Here is a 1,002-nt window from a genome sequence, read left to right as displayed (position 1 = left end):
GCTCCTGACCCAGAGTTACATTCTCGTGTCTCCGGGATGGCAAAGAGCTCGGTGGATATCAAACAATTTGTGTTCACTGGCTCCACCACAGATCCTTAAGAGAGTGTCAACCTTGATATTTTCTTTTCCTGGGCGATAAATTATATCTAATTTAAAGGGAGCCATCTCTAATCGCCAGCAAATTATCTTTTTTATTTTTTATTTTACTTGAGTGTTTCCACTTGAATATAAATGAAAGTTTCTTTTGATCAGTTATCAGTTAAATAGGTCGCCCAATGGGGTGATATTTCCATTTCTTTAAGTATTAAACCGCCGCAGCAGCTTCTTTCTCAATAGCTGAGTGATGTCTTTCTGTTCTACTATTGAGGAAAGTTCCGGTGATATCGTCACAATAACAGCATCTGACATACCTTTTTTTTTTATCGTGGCTAAATCATTAGCTGCTTCCGGAGTTAATGGAAAGGTAGAAGATATTATTAAAATTTTTATTTTATCTGAAAATCGGGGCACCCACTTTGAATAATGTGCAAAGAATCCTAAAGCTCGTTTTAATGAGTTTGTATCCTCAGGCAATGGGAGGTTCAAAAAGTGGTTTAGTCAGTCGGAATCTGGTCGAATCGTTCTTTGTGATACAAGATGTCCCAGCAATAGAATGTTGGTTTGGTTGAATTTACATTTGCCTCTGTTGAAATGGTACAGTTGACCACATGCTTCAAGGGCTGTGTAAAGTTTCTCTTCATTTAAAAGAGGTAATTGGTGATACGCACAACGTAAAGTTATTGCACTAAATATTCTGTTCCTTCCCACTGTTCTGACTAACTCATCAATACATAGAAGAGAATAAGCGTCTAACCCTGTAAATCTATTTACTGTCTGTGAATAATCGATGACAAGGATTTTTTTTTTTAAATCATTTCCTACAACAAGCACCTGGGCTCTCAAGGGTGACACACTTTCCTGAATGATTCATTCTGTAAACATTCTGGAGATTTCATTTTTTAT

Source organism: Halyomorpha halys, unplaced genomic scaffold (genome assembly GCF_000696795.3).
Source record: "Halyomorpha halys isolate HHAL.00 unplaced genomic scaffold, Hhal_1.1 Scaffold1335.1, whole genome shotgun sequence".
NCBI lineage: Eukaryota > Metazoa > Arthropoda > Insecta > Hemiptera > Pentatomidae > Halyomorpha > Halyomorpha halys.
This window is presented reverse-complemented; position numbering follows the sequence as displayed.